Below are 15461 nucleotides of genomic sequence, written 5' to 3'. Positions count from 1 at the left end.
TTAAGAGTACAGTGGCACAAAGTGCAAGGACCCGCGTAAGCATCCCGGTTCAAGCCCCTGGCTCCCCACCTACAGGGGAGTCACTTCACAGGTGGTGAAGCAGGTCTGCAGGTGTCTATCTTTCTCTCCCCATCTCTGTCTTCCCCTCCTCTCTCCATTCTTTCTGTCCTATCCAACAACAGTGACATCAAGAATAACAATAATAACTACAACAATAAAACAACAAGGGCAATAAAAAGGAAAAAAAATAAAAAAAAAACAGCTCTACTATGAAGTGGGTGACATATGGAAGGATTGAAGTAGCAGAATATGGGCCTCACCTTCCAACATGTGTACTAAAAGGTAAGAGCCATTAATTTCTGGATGTCCTCAGTTGTACCTGCTTCAAGTAGGGAATGATAGCTGCTCACCTACTCAACCTAACCACATTCCTGCAGTACCTCCTCATCTCACTCTACCCTAGGAAAGTCTGCCTGGAATATTGATTCTTGTGCCTTTGTAGGGGAGAATATGAAGGAAAGAAAGAATAGAGGAGATTGAAAAGAGATATATAAGAGGGAGTTGGAGAAGTTGTGGGAATCAAGTTGAGGGAAGCCAAATGTGGCATGTAAGGGTAGTGTTCAGAGTAGGAAAGAACAGAGCTATTTAAGCAAGTATTGCTGGAAAGTGTGGCCTTCAAGAAAGACAGTAAAAGAATGTAAGTTATTTCTAAATTGTATTTAATTACAGGGACCATATATTTTTAGTTGCAGTCTTACTTTGAAACAATACCACATGAATCACTTGACTCATAGGAGAATTCTCTTCTTAAATGACATCTGCCACTCTTTCATTTCTCACTTTTCTGCTTTTCCCTCCTGACCTCCCTCCTTTCTACCTTCTCATCTGGGTGTGGCCTTTTAAAGTGGTTTCTGTGGATATCTAGATTATAATGGCAGGAATTCTACTCACAAATTTAGACTGTGGTGATGAATAAAAAGGCATCATCTTAGACATGCAGTCTTAAATTTTTGGCTTTTGAATATTTTGGTCATCTATTATGTGTTGCATATTGCACTGCTAATGGCTGTTGCTAAGTCTTTTTTGATTATACCATGGTCTTTCCACCATAAACAATCTACTTTAAGGGTTTTATATTGCCCTAGACAGGGAAGGGTTGGGGTTGGGGATTAGAGGCTGACTTTCAGGTCGAGTACTTGGTGGACCTGATTTGTGGGTGAGTGTTTTGTAGACACATATCTTGGTGAGATAAGAAATTGTACCCATTTTCCAACAACTGTACTGTAACCCAATAAGCTCCCATTGAAGAACTAAGGAAAAAAGACACCAGCAATTAGATGTAGACTATAGCATAATCTTACATGACTTTATTTTAACTCATTATATCCTCATAGATCCAAATTTCAAATAAGATTACATCCAAGGTCAAAATTGGACATGAAGTTGGAGGAGCATATAGTTCAACCCAGCACATAGTTCAGTGTCATACAACAAGCACCCACAAGCACCATCACAATCCGAGACTACAAACAGCCCAGTGTCTACAATCAGGCATAGCTTTGGAAATCATTTTGCTCACTGATCCTCTGATTGCTGCTACGATGTAGGGTTAAGGATTAAGCTTGCTTTGACACAACTGTACTATACCTTCTCCAGGCTGGCATTCATTCCCCCGCATAAGTTTTGTCATAAGACTGCAGCAAGCTGATTTGGATCCTCAGAAATATAGTTTAAAGTTCCTTGAGCATTCCAAGTTAACTAACTATATGGGATGTATATTTTGTGTTATTGTTGCCACCAGGGTTATTCCTGGGGCTACATACCTGTGTGATCAATCCACTGCTTCACTGCTTCTCTTGGCTCTCTCTCTCTCTTTCTCTCTCTCTCTCTCGATAGGACAGAGAGAAATTGAAAGGAGAGAAGGAGACAGAGATGATAGATAGATGGATAGATGGATGATAGAGAGATAAAGAGAGACACCTGCAGTACTGCTTCACTACTCATAATGATGGGAGGCTTGAATTCAGATCCTTGTGAATGATTATGTATATGCTCAACTGGATGTGTGACCACCCAGCCCTTATGGGGTATATTAATTCTAAAGAATAGTCCAGATAGTCCTTTTATAAAGCACTTCAGAAAACATGGACATATTTGTCTGCCAACAGTTTAGACATTTCTGTGGCAATAATAAAAGAATTTGGTTCTGGGGTGTCACTCAGCCTTACTGATATTTTTTCTGTGTTTATGGGCTGCTATGTAGTGAAAATTTGTAGAATTAGATTGAACTCCAGGACCAGAAAGATAATTCACAAGTAGGGTTCTTGCCTTTTCTTGCATATGGCCTGGGTTCAAGCCTGGCCCCACAAGGGAGGTGTTATGATACTGGAGGAAGTTCCAGTGCTATGATGCTTGTCCCTCTGTCTTTCTATCTAAATTAAAAAGCATCCCGGAGTAGTAAAATCACATGTGATCATGGCCTCAGTATCACCAAAAATTAATTGAATAATTAATAGAACTTCAAACCAAAGGCAAAAAAGAGAAGTATAAAAGCAACTACCTCTTGCTATAATATGGACTCTTGAAAGTCCAAATAAAAAACCAAGTGTGTGTGTGTGTGTGTGTGTGTGTGTGTGTGTGTGTGTGTGTGTGTGTGTGCAGAAATATTTTTATTTAAAAAACTTAAGTACTAAGTAGCAGCCTTACTTGCTGATGTGTGATCTGTTTTCCTTCTCCATAAAAGTTTTAAAGTAATAAAATTGTATTTAAAGTAATTTTTATCTGTAATTTAATAATGATTAACATGATTGTAAGATAACAGGGGTACAATTTCATACAATTCCTACCACCAGAGTTGCTTGTCCCATCTCCTCTATTGGAAGCTTCTCTATTCTTTTTTTTTTTATTTTCCCCCTTTTGTTGCCCTTGTTGTTTATCCTCACTGTTATTATTGTTGCTGTCATTGTTGGATAGGACAGAGAGAAATGGAGAGAGGAGGGGAAGACAGAGAAGGGGAGAGAAAGATAGACACCCGCAGACCTGCTTTACCACCTGTGAAGCGACTCCCATGCAGGTGGGGACCCAGGAGGTGGAACTGGGATCCTTATGCCAGTCTGTGTGCTTTTCGCCATGTGTGCTTCACCCACTGCGCCACCACTTGGCTCCGGAGCTTCTCTACTCTTTATCTCTCTGGGAATATGAACCAAAATTCTCTATGAAGTGCAAAAGGTAAAAGGTCTGGCTTCGGTAATTGATTCTCTGCTGGACATGAATGTTGACAGGTCAGCCCAGAGCCCTACCCCATTAGAGAAAGATAGAAACAGAATGGGAGTATGGAAACCACATTTTTAAAATGAATTTGTGAATCAAAATAGAAATTCCAGACCCTCAACATCTATTTACATATAATGAATTATGCTTATAACTATTATTGTGGCCAGAAAAGTTCAGTTATTACCTGAGGTTCCTTGACCACAGTGTGTCAGAGGAAACTGCTATCAGGCCTGGCCTGCTCATGTTTTGTGCTGATAGCTGCCTTGCAGAAACACTGGGAAGACTGAGATCTCCAAATTAATCTGTGTAGACTAGTAAAACCTATAACTTCATCACTTAAATGTAGACCTTATAAAATATATAATGTCTTCTAAAAGACCAGCAAATAACATAAATCGAGATGGTCTTAGACCCTTGAGAAACATTATTTGTTGTTTGTTTATTTGTTTGTTTGTTTTCTATCAGAGTTATCACTGGGAGTCAATGTCTGGGCCATTTTCCTCCTTTTATTTCTGACAGAGGGTGAGAAACAAAGAAATAATTGGGGGGGGGGACAAGAGAAACAGAGAGAAGAAGATACCTGAAACATTGCTCCACTGCTCCGTGAAGTTTCCCCCACTGCAGGTAAGGATAAGGGTCTTGAACCTGGGTTCTCATGCATAGTAGTGTGGGTGCTCTACCAGGTTAACCACCATCTTGCTTTTTAAGCTTTTTCATCTGACCAGAGGACACTTTTAAGCTTTGTTGTCTGACCAGAGGAGCTTCTCTATTGTCCCCACTACTGGGATAGTCCACTAAGCTTTCTACCCCTGCACCCATGTGCCACAGGATCCATACACACTGGCTGTGGGGACAGCAGCCAGTCCTGGCCTATGTAAAAGTTCCTGGTCCTTGCCCAGAGCTCTTTCTCTGGGCTCAGGCAGATGCTTCATCCTCAGAGCTGCTAGTAAGCAGATGTCCAGAATGGACACTCCACATACTTCTCTTCTTTCTGGTATCCTTAGCTGTACTCTATTGCTGCTGGGGCCTTCCATACTCCCAGCTCAGTCTCCTCCACTCAGACAGACTTCAAGGCTCTGCCTGTTCTCATGGTGGAGCCAGAACCTCTCCAAGAAATAAACTTGGGTAATTATAGACCTTTCTGTCTGTTTCTCCATTATAGGTCATTGTTTCCCATTGTCACCTGGTGCATGCAAACACTCTCCTGTTTTTTCCAATTATTTATTTACTTAAGAGTGTGTTGGGGAGTTGGGTGGTAGTGCAGAAGGTTAAAAGTATGTGGTGGGGGCGGAGGCAAGATGTCGACTTTGGAACCACAGCTGCCCTGAGCTCCAAGAGGCAGCAGCTTGCAAGCCAGGATCCCTTGAATAGGGTAGATACAAGGCTCTCTGTAGGAGGGTGAACATGGGCTGGTCAGAATGACACCAAAATACAGTTCCATAACTCTCTCTTGGGCTGACAAACAGAGGTCAGGAAAACAAAGGAAAATCCTTTGATTATTTCTGAGCTCATCCCCCCCCCCCAGTACCAGCCCCTGGGGCAGTGCAGCTGCTCCTAACGGGCTTGCCGCTGAGCTGTTTTCTTTATCAAGATTCCTGGCTCGCCAGGGGTGTCATTCCAAGCCTTTTCCTTTAACTTCTCTCTCTCTCTCTCTTTTTTTTTTAAGTGGCTGGAATTCTATTTGAGTGACAAAATACCTGACCAATCAGAGCTTCATCCCTGCCTTGGAAAGACTACGAGGAGGATTTTTTTTTTTTTTTGGATCCTTCTTACAATTGGCTGTCTTTGCTCAGTTAGGGGTTTTCTACTCTATTTTATTTTATTTTGTTTTATTACTACTCTTAGTACATCAGGGGAGGGGATGGGATACAGAGAGCTGGTGGTGGGAATTGTGTGGAGTTGTACCCCTCTTATCCTATGGTTTTGTTAATGTCTCCTTTTTTAATAAATAAAAATAATTTAAAAAAAAAGAGTACATGGCATGAAGTGAAAGGACCAGCTTAAGGATCCAGGTTCGAGCCTCCGGCTCCCCACTTTCAGGGGAGTCACTTCACAGGTGGTGAAGCAGGTCTGCAAGACTTTCTCTCCACCTCTCTGTCTTCCCCTCCTCTCTCTATTTCTCTCTGTCGTAACAACAATAATAACTACAACAACAATAATTTTTAAAAAGGGGCAAAGAAAAAAAAAGTATGTTGAAGGAGCATAAATCTAATCCTCATTATTTCATCTACCTGATTATACCATCTTCTTGTTCATCCACTTATGGACTGTGTCTCTTAATCTTTCCTTTTGTCCCTTAACAATACCCAATTCAGATTCCATTACTCATCACGTCTCCAGTTCATAAATAAAATTGGCAACTGGAATGACTTTATTTTATTTCTGGTCAATGACTGTGGGTAATTCACTTCTTAGTTAACAGAATTACCAAAAGCAATTCTGTCATATTCCGCTAATAAGGAATATATAAAAGTATGAGGCTGAGGAGACAGCATTATTTTTATGCAAATATTTTTATGCCTGAAGTTTTTTAGTTATGGTTGCTTTCCTTACACTACCATAAGCCAGAGCTGAATAGTACTCTGGTCTCGGTCTCGGTCTCTCTCTCTTTCTCTCTCTCTCTCTACCTCTCTCTCTCTCTCTCTACCTCTCTCTCTCTACCTCTCTTTCTCTCTCTACCTCTCTCTCTCTACTTCTCTCTCATTAAAATAAAATACTATAAAAAGTATAAGAGCTTAAAATGATTGAAATAAAAATAATAGATGAAGACATACAAAGCAAATACTGGGAATAAAAAAGGAAAGAAACAAACATTAATTGTAGAAAGTTGAATCTAACAAAAAATAATAGACAACACTATCATGATGCCAACCTTACTTCCCTGGCCTGACAACCCCACCAATGTCTCCTGGAGCCCCATCTCCTCAGATCCCTACCCCACTAGGGATAGAGAGAGACTGGGAGTATGGATTGACCTGTCAATGCCCATGTTCAGTGGAGAAGCAATTACAGAAGCCAGACCTTCCACTTTCTGCACCCATAATGACCCTGGGTCCATACTCCCAGGGTGATGAACAATAGGAAAGCTATCAAGGAACACAATGATTGCCACCTCAACATGCTTCACTTCAGACTGTGTCCAGAGACTTCACGTGTGGAATGACAACCCTTCAGCTTCATTACTTGGGCGAGACCTTTCCTTTCATAGTATACTCTAATTTCATCTCACGTGGTTCACTTTCTAACAAAGTCCCAAAACCTAGCTATACACCAGGTTCTGTGAGAGAGAGCATATGTTCACACGTATCCGTAAACTACTGCAAAATATATACCTGAAAGCAGAAGTACACTAGAGTTTGCAGTGAGTACCTCCCTAACACTTCCTCTCCACTATTCCAAGCTTTGGGTCCATGATTGCTCAACAATTTGTTTGGCTTTGTATGTTAACTCTCTTTCCAGCCACCAAGTTCCAGATGCCATCAGGATGCCAGCCAGGCTTCCCTGGATTGAAGACCCCACCAATGTGTCCTGGAGCTCCGCTTCCCCAGAGACCCACCCTACTAGGGAAAGAGAGAGGCAGACTGGGAATATGGACTGACCAGTCAAGGCCCATGTTCAGCGGGGAAGCAATTACAGAAGCCAGACTTTCCACCTTCTGCAACCCACAATGACCCTGGGTCCATGCTCCCAGAGGGATAGAGAATGGGAAAGCTATCAGGGGAGGAGGTGGGAAATGGAGATTGGGTGGTGGGAATTGTGTGGAATTGTACCCATCCTACCCTATGGTTTTGTTAATTAATCCTTTCTTAAATAAAAAAAAAAAGAAAGCTATCAAGGGATGGGATTGGATACAGAGTTTTGGTGGCGGGAATTGTGTGGAAATGTACCACTCTTATCCTATAGTCTTGTCTATATTTCTTGTCAATAAATTTTTTTTAAAAAAATGACAGACACATAATAATGCAGCATATTAACAAAGTGATTAATTTTTACCAGTAAAGTATAACATCTCTAACTTGGCACACAACTGTAAACTACAGCTTGGAAATATAGAAAGTAAAACTTAATAGAATGCAAGAAAAAAATGTACTAAGACAGCAAAGAGTAGACGATATTAATAGCAAACCTAGCAATTGCTAGGTCAAATAGAGAAAAATCATGATGATCATAGTGGGAATGAATACTTTTAACTGAAATCATTGTGTTGTTTCTCTTTATTTAATTTGGCTATTATATTTGTCTATTCAGAGTAAAACGTCTCAACTTTGCTGAAACCCAGATATAAGCTGGTGATAAAGTTTTTGCTGAGGAAAGTGAATGAATGGTAAGGACATCTTCTAGACCCAGTGTATGTCTAAAGATGTGAACTAGTCATAATAAACTCTCCAGCTTTGACAGTCCTCCATCTAAATCAGGGGTGGGAAAAGTTCAGTTCACTAGTTGTATAATGATCTGAAAAATCATTTGGTGTGGCCCTCACTTTCTTTACAGTGGGACTAAGTGCAAAGTTTTGAATGAAATTTTTATATGTCCTACAAAAAGTTTTATAAATATCTAAATGGTCCTTGGCAGAGAAGAGATTTCCCACCACTGTTCTAGATTATTCTCTTAGAAGATGAGATCCCTGGATCTATCTTTTCTCCTTTTGGTCAGGCTGAAGTGTCAATGGGAAGGTAACATTAGTGTACCAAGATATGGATGTTATACATTGAGGGGAAGGTCAACAAATAAGGAGTGTGGCCCTGGGCACTATTGCTTATGTGATGACTATTCCATGAGAACAATTCAAAGTTTGTCTGACTCAAGCCACTGTTATTTGGAGTCTTTGATACACCATCTACATCACAACAAAACCAAACTTGCCATTTACACTCCTACAAAACCAAACTCAGTTCATGGGAGTAGGGCAGCAGAAACAGATGAAGGTGACCTTTGACTAGAAGGTGTGCAGTTCTCTGAATGTGGGCCCAGCAGCCTGGGAATCTGGGCACCCATGTCAAATTACTGGGTAAGTCTGTTTCCTCAGATACTCTGGCAGGCTTTTTACTTGCTGACATATCATGCTTTAGCAGTTCCTTTATTTTGAATGACTTCAAGTTAGCTGCCAATAAGAAGCACGGTTTCAGCAGAGCACAGGGAGCATTAATAAAACTTCAGAACTAAAAATATCTGCTGATGTTAGTACTTTCCAACATGTATACACCATACACTCACAATAATATAATATAATATAATATAATATAATATAATATAATATGATATGATATAATATAATATAATATAATATAATATATAATTAATATAATTTTGTAATTCAGAGGGGAACTTGAGCAAGGATGCTTATAGTCTGCATGTTCCAGCCATTCCACAGAGACTGATAGGAAAAATATTTTGAATATATTTGTAGCCTACAAATGAATAAATAGTATTCCCAGTGCACAACTTGAATGATTTTGTTTTGCATAGGAACTTTGGCTGTGGTCATTTCAACATGGAATTGACTGCTAGCAAGCTTCCTAAACAGCTTAAAGAATTTTGCTTAAGGACTCACCAGCAAACTCCTGTGCTGGCTGAATTCTTAAAGCCCTGAAGTTTGACAAGCAGGGATTACCTGCAGTCTCAAATAAGCACAATTTCCACTAGCCACTTCATTATGGTCACAGGTCAAATATAACATATAAGAACATACCATCTACTGGTAAAGCCAGAAGACAAAAAGCAAAGGAATACCTACTAGACATAAAACTGTAACTGCATAGGGGATAAGCAGCATCTTTCTCCATTGTCAGGACAGGGAATCACCACAGGATCTGCCTGGTAGCATATAGTTTTTCCTATGATCGAATGACTCCTGGGAGTTACTAATAGAACTTTTTTCATAATGAGAGTTTTGTTGTCGTTGTTGTTGTTTATTTGTTTGCCTGCTTGTTTATTTCTTAGCATAACACTACTTAACTTTGGTTTATGGGGTCCTTGGAGCTTTAGGCATTAGAATATGTTTCCATAAACATTATGCTATCTCTTCCACCCCAAATTTTTCTTATAATGTCCTATTTTTTCAAAGATAGACAGCTGGGTTCTGTAGAACCATATCAACAGAACAGCATCCTCTAGAGAGCCTATCTACACTTCTGGATGGAATTTCAAAAAGGGATATTTATCCTTGGGGAGAGAAGCTTGTATGTGTTATGTGTAGTAAGAATGATAAATGGAAGCTCCAAGTGGTAGCTCATTGGGTTAAGCAAGCCCATTACACAATATTCAAGGACTGAAGTTCAAGCCCCTGGTCCTTACCTACAGGAGGGAAACTTGAAATAATTTCAAGGGACTGGGTGAGGCACAACCAGATGAGTGCAGACATTACCATGCACAAAGGCTTGGGCTCAAACACCAGACCCCCAACTGTGGGGGAAGGGGAAAGCTTCACAAGCAGTGAAGCAGGACTGCAGGTGTGTCTTTTTCTTTCTCCTACCCCCTCAATTCATGCTATCAAGTAAATAGAAAACAAACAAAAAAAATGAAAAAAATGGCATTGAGAGTGGTAGATTCAGGTAGTCAGGCGGTAGCGCACCAGATTAAGCTCAAGGACCTGCTCAAGGATCCGGGTTTAAGCCCCTAGCTCCCCACAGGGGTGGGGGTCGCTTCACAAGCAGTAAAGCAGGTCTGCAGATGTCTATCACTATTAATAACATAATCTCCTCCTCTCTATCTTCCCCTCCTCTCTCAATTTCTCTCTGTCCTATTCAAGAACAAGAAAGAAAGAAAGAAAAAAAGAAAAAGAGAGAGAGAGTGAGCGAGAGAGAGGAAGGAAGGAAGGAAGGAAGAAAGAAAGGAAGGAAGGAAGGAAGGAAGGAAGGAAGAAAGAAGAAAGAAAGAAAGAAAGAAAGAAAGAAAGAAAGAAAAAAAAAAAAAAAGAATGGCCACCAGGAACGGTAGATTCATAGTGCAGGCACTGAGCCCTAGCAATAATCCTGGAGGCAGAGAGAGAGAGATAAAGAGAGAAAGAGAGACAGACACACACACACACACACACACACACACACACACACACACACAGAGAGAGAGAGAGAGAGAGAGAGAGAGAAAGTGGTTTCACTGTGTAGGCAGTTAGCCCCAGTCATAACACTGGTGGAAAAGAGAGAGAGAGCAAGCAAGAGAGAGTCCAAAGCTTCTATGGGGGGGGGGGGGGGCAGTAAGAGAAATGAAAGGAGATATTTCTCATTGGCCCTGTCAGGTCTTTTGTACCTAAAATTAATAGTTATTGTGTTTATTTGCTAAGTACATGAAGGACTTCTAAATAAGCATGGCTTTTGTTGTTCTCAATACACAATGAAATAGGGGGAAAGAGTCCAAAGAACAGACCCCAAGGTCTAGTGAAATACCCCTCCCCTCTCAATTTTTCTGTTCTATAGAATTAATCATAATAAAAAAAAGATGCATGGGTATATCTTGGTAGGCACAGCAGGCATCTATTGTAACAACTCGGGATTGATTATGCAAAGACAATTATAGAAAAGAAAAATACTTGTACTTGTTTAAGTTATAGACCAGTTAAACCTTTATTATGGTTGTCTAGCCTGTTTCTTAACTCCTGTATTTGAATAACACAAACAAAAATGAATCAGGAAAATTTATAAGAATAGTCATTGTAGTGGGTGTGGTATGGAACTTTACCCGGTAGTCTTACAATCTTGTAACTCACTATTAATCACTAATAAAAAATTGGGAAGAATAGTCATTGCAGCTATTTATAACAATTATAAAAACTATAAATAATCTATATATTGTAGCATATCTGACTATGAAATATAAAGTAAATGAAAAGTGAAAGGAAGAAAATGACCTGAGTTAACCATGCTAAAATATAATGTTGAGTGAAATAAAATCAAAGGAAAATGCTTGCAGAATGATTCCACTTCTGTAAAGCTTTAACTAAGATGAAGCTAAAAGATTCATCATGTAAGCAAATATTCATGTGTGGTATATTCATTGTAGTGTTTCATTTTTTATATCAACTTGACTGGGCTATAGTGTGTCCAGATATTTGGTCAAACGTTACTCAATATCTGCCTCTGAGATTGTTTCGGATGAGATTAATAATTAAGCCAGTAGACTGAGTCAGGGACATTGCTTTCTCTATAGTATCTCCCAATAGGTAGCCTGACTACAACAAAAAGAGTGATTTCTAGGAAGTCTCATGATGAATTCTGAACTGGGGTGTTGGTTTTTATCTTACCTTCAAACTCAAACTGAAATATCAGCTGTTTCTGGATCTAAACTGCACTGGTGTTTAGGTTGGAACTATACCATTCACTTGACCAGCCTCCAGCTTTCTGGCTAACCTTGTAGGTTTTAGGATTTGCCTACCTCCATTATCATGCAAGTTGATGATAATAAATCTTTTTTCCCACAGTTATATACACCCGACTTTTCTTACTTCCCTGGAGATTATGACTAACACAAGCATTTGAAAATATAAAATATTCCAAATGTTGGGCTGGTGAAAGAACTCACTTGGGTAATATGCTACTTTGCCACCTGCCTGGCCCAGGTTCAAGCCTGAGCCCCACTGTGTTGAAGGAAACATCAATGCTGTGGTCTCTTTCTGCCTCTCTACCTCTCTGTCTTTTCTAAAAATAAAGTAAAATAAAATTGTTGCTGCTAGTAGCATCTGTTAACAGGAGAGAAGAAGATCCATTTAGGAAAGGTCAGGTAAGAAGCTGCAAACTTCCCGACAGTGTTCTAGTACTTCTCCTGACTGATAAACTTTATTATTTTTTATTTTTTTATATTACAGAATTACATGTTGACAGGGGTTTGAATCCACACCATTCCCACCACATGAGTTCTGAATCTTCACTGCAAACCACCACAGTTGCCCTAAGGTTGTAGACATGGGCCAGCCATCTTCTCTATAACTGTCCACATTTATACATAGTTGTCCCTTCTTTTTCTGATCCAATCCTCTCTTTTCTAAACCACTCATGACATTGTAACTACCTCCATATATCCCTCTCCTTTTCCTTCTTGCTTTCTGGCTGCTGATGGAGCTGGAATGCAGAGTCCTCTTATATTTATCCGCGAATAGACTTTAGAATGCTCACCTTCACATTGCCTTAAAAGGCTCTTTTTATTGGGAGGGAACCAGGTGGTGGTGGACCCAGCTGAATGCACACATTACCATACACAAATCCTCACCTACAGGGGGGAAGCTTCATGAGTGGTGAAGCAGTCTTGTATGTGTTTCTCTTCTATCTTCTCCTTCCCTCTCAACTTCTCTGTCTCTGTCCGGAAAAAAAAAAAATCACTTACAAGTTTCCTTTTTATCATGCATTCTTTTTATGTTTACAATATGTTTCTTGGTTAAAAAAAAAAAAAGAAAGAAAATGTTGCAACTTTGAAAGTGCTTCAAGGGACTGAGTGCAGCGCACCCAGATGAGTGCATACATTACCATGCGCAAGGACTTGGGCTCAAACCCCTGACCCCCAACTACAGGGGAAGGGGAAAGCTTCACAAGTAGTGAAGCAGGACTGCATGTGTGTCTCTTTCTTTCTCTTACCCCTCTAATTTTTCTCTGTTCTCTAAAGTAAAAATAAAAAGAGGGGAAAGAAAAAAATAGCCATTGGGAGTGGTGGATTCACAGTGTCAACACTGAACCCTAACCATAACACTGGTGGAAAAAAAAAAAAAAAAGCAAGGGAGAAAGGGAAGGAGGGAGGGAAAAGGGGCAAGCTTTGAAAGAAAAACTAAAGCTTCCATGGCGGGTGGGGGGGCAGTAAGGGAGAGGAAAGAAGGTATTGCTCATTGGCCCTAACATTAATAGGTATTGTGTTTATTTCTGAGTACATGAAGGACTTCCAAATAAGCATGGTTTTTGTTGTTCTCAGCATGCAATGAAACAAGGAAATGAGAGTCCAGTGAGTAGTCCCCAAGGCTTAGTGAAACACTGTTTTCTGTCCTAAAGTAAGCATAGAGATTAGATGACACCCATACATAGGCAGATATTGAAAACAAACCCCTCCCCTAACGACTCCAAATTTATTTGGTTAATTCCAATAGAATTATCTCAGACAAGGACACATCTCGTCTCTTAAAAACAAAAAAATGGTGGGAGTCGGGCAGTAGAGCAGTGGGTTAAGCACATGTGGAGCAAAGCGCAAGAACCAGCATAAGAATCTGTGTTTGAGCCCCCAGCTCCCTATCTGCAGGGGGAGTCACTTTACAAGCGGTGAAGCAGGTCTGCAGGTGTCTATCTTTCTCTTCCCCTCTCTATCTTCCCCGCCTCTCTCCATTTCTCTCTGTCCTATCCAACAACGACAACTTCAGTAACAACTACAACAATAAAACAAGGGGAACAAAAGGAATAAATAAATTAATTAATTAAATAAAATAAAATAAGTGGTTACAAAAATGTTCAGGAGAAACCACTGATTCAGTTATCAAAAGATATGATTATGCTACATTTTTAAAAATATAGTCCTAAATTCAAGAAGGGGTTTAAGATCTCAAAATAATACTTCCTGCTAGTATGAAAGGCAAAGCTGGGCATTCCAGTTACAATACAAAATTGTTACTGCTACCTGGAGAGTATGGAAATACCTGATCATTGATAATGAGAATTAGTAGAAAAAGTGTATTTAATGTTCACAATTATTAGTCAGTCTGTTTACATGAATAACATGTTATTTAGACAAAAAAGGAAATTAAAAATAGATTGTTTATGTGGCAATTTCATGTAGATGTGTGTGTGACTTCTATTTTTTTAAAGATTATATTTATTTTTGGGGGCCGGGCTGTAGCTCAGTGGGTTAAGTGCACATGGCATGAAGCGCAGGACCCGCAGGCGGAACCGGTTAGAGCCCCCGCTCTCCCCCTGTAGGAGCGTCACTTCACAAGCAGTGAAGCAGGTCTGCAGGTATCTATCCTTCTCTCTCCCTCTCTGTCTTCCCCTCCTCTCTCTAGTTCTCTCTGTCCTAGCCAACAACAATAACAAGGGCAACAAAAAATGTCCTTCAGGAGCAGTAGAGTACAGGCACCGAGCCCCAGCGATAACCCTGGAGGCAAAAAAAAAAAAAAAAAAGATTATATTTATTTATATTTTTAGATACAAACAGAAAAATTGAAAGGGAAAGATAGGGAGAGAGAAAGAGAGGTACCGGCCACACTGCTTAACTGCTCATGAAAGTTCTTAGCCCCATCCTCCTGCAGGTAGGGACCAAGAAGTTGAATCTGGGTCCTTGTGTGCATGTGTGCTTTTGCAGATGTGCCACCACATGGTCCCATGTGTGATATTTAGGAAGTTGCTAACACAGAAAAATATGATTATCTTTCATTTATTAAGTGCTTACTAGGTGCCGGAATTATGCTAAGCTTTCTAGGTACCTAGTATTTTACTTTTACAAATGTCCTACAGTGAGGACTTCATCATTCTCAAGTGACACAGGCTGGTTCTACAGCTCTACTGGCTCTGAAAACCACCCCTAGCTTAAAACAGAAAGTGCTTAAAGCAGAAATCTAGCATGTCTCTGGAATCAGTACAAGTGTTTCTACCTCGATGCTATTTTACAAATCTAAATTTTAAAAGAAACCTGACTAGCAACTTTGTCAGCTTACAGTTTGGAATTCTCTTCTTGTCTTCCATATCCCCTGTGAAGAGATCTTACTCATATCCCTTCTTTCAGCATTAGGTTCTCTACTGTCTTCTCTGCCTTTGCCTTTGCCCCTGTTGTAGGTCCTTGCCAGTGTTTCTTTTTCTCTTTACTGTGGACAGTCCTCCATCTTCCAGTGGTGCCTCTCTCTGCATCTGATAATGCTGGGGTATAGTGCCAAGGTCTTTGCCCTCCTTCTCATCTCATTCTACAGTAAGCAACTGAAGATAAAGGTAAATTATAAAAATCCTTTATATGGCTCTATGTCAGGAAAGGTCATAGAGGGTTAGGCTTGAACCTGAATTACATGCCTTGCAAAGCAAGTGCACTATCTAGGTGCATTATTTTGCCAGCTCTCCTTAATGTGCCATTATGATACCTTTGACCATCTTTGGAAGGAATGGGCCTACAGAAATAGGAAGATTGAAAAGAAAAGGAAAGTGGCCCAATCCTAGAGGAAGAAGAAATTCTTGGTTCCACTGAAACTAGAATTTCATATGGATTTCATGAGTGGTAGGGACCAGGGCTGTGCTCAGATT

Source organism: Erinaceus europaeus, chromosome 10, assembly GCF_950295315.1.
Source record: "Erinaceus europaeus chromosome 10, mEriEur2.1, whole genome shotgun sequence".
NCBI lineage: Eukaryota > Metazoa > Chordata > Mammalia > Eulipotyphla > Erinaceidae > Erinaceus > Erinaceus europaeus.
The sequence above is the reverse complement of the archived record's forward strand: the minus strand, read 5'-3'. Positions refer to the sequence as shown.